This window comes from Lucilia cuprina, chromosome 5 (genome assembly GCF_022045245.1).
Source record: "Lucilia cuprina isolate Lc7/37 chromosome 5, ASM2204524v1, whole genome shotgun sequence".
NCBI lineage: Eukaryota > Metazoa > Arthropoda > Insecta > Diptera > Calliphoridae > Lucilia > Lucilia cuprina.
The window spans coordinates 16,896,234-16,897,519 of NC_060953.1; positions in this window are offsets into that span (position 1 = coordinate 16,896,234).

Here is a 1,286-nt window from a genome sequence, read left to right on the forward strand (position 1 = left end):
TTGATATGGTCTGTTATATTTTTGATCTGATCCGAAAAGAAGTTATTTATTTGAGTCAAGTTATGTATAGTGTTGGTTAAGAGCCCATTATTTTCATAAAGTTGTTTTCATGAATAATTTATATGTTCCTCGTCTTCGCTATCCATTGTTCCTGTTATAATTTTCAAACCTTTTCCTAACAAATTAACTAGTCCTCGCTTTCTTCTAAATTGTGAGCTTAAGTTAGCAATTTTGGCTTTAAGTATCGCAAAGTTTTTGTCAACAGTGTCCAGTAGTGTTTTTGTATCTGTCGTGGTTGTTTTAAGTATCGCTACATTGTCAGCAATTAATCTAAGGGTTTCCTCATACATGGTAACATTAATAATGTGTATTATCTTAGAATATGTTTCTGTTGGTCTAATTTCATCCAGTTTGATTGGGATATATCCATTATTGTATGTCAAGTCTTGAATATCTAAGTATTGTGCATTAGTTGTCATGATTAGTGTAAGTATTATGATCCAAGTCGTCATATGAAAATAAATTATTTTGTAGATATTATGGTTGGGTTATTTCTGTCTTGATATTTTTTTCTAGGTTTAACATGGGTTTTGTAATATTTGTGTCCAGTTTTTACAGTTTGTAAGTGGCTCGTTATCTATTTTGTGTGGTTCTTACCACCTCTTATCTCCTTAATATAATTTGTTCCGTCTTCTAATTCTATATCTTTTCTAGATTCATTCAACTTCTGTATATATATCTCCTTTTTCTGGTTTATTAGGTCGTGAATTTCCTTATATTTGTCTTCATGTATTTTACCATTTAGGAAATCAATCGGCTTAATACCTGTAGTGCTGTGTATTGTATTATTGTAGAACCCTATTATCCTTGTCATTTTGTCTTCCATAGTTTCGTCTTTATTTCTGCTATCGTGTCTTAGTAACCGTATGTGTTCATTAATGGTATTGTGTAGTCGTTCGATATCTGCGTTTGATGTGTGATTACTGTTAGAGGTATAATGGATTTCTATGTTTTCGTCCTTTAAGAACTGTTGCATTGGTATAGCCTTGAATCCGAGTTCATTGTCTACTATAATTTTGTTTATTTTTCCGTATGTGTTAATTATTTGTAATAATTTGGATTTGAACTCTGTCCAATTCCTTCCATTTATTTGGAATGCTAGTGCGAATTTAGAAAATTTTGTCAATTGCTGTCATAAAAAGTTTCTTCTCTAAAGTGTAAAATACGTCTATGTGTATAATTTCGCGAGGCTTAGATGGGGTTTCCGTAATTTTATATGGTATCTT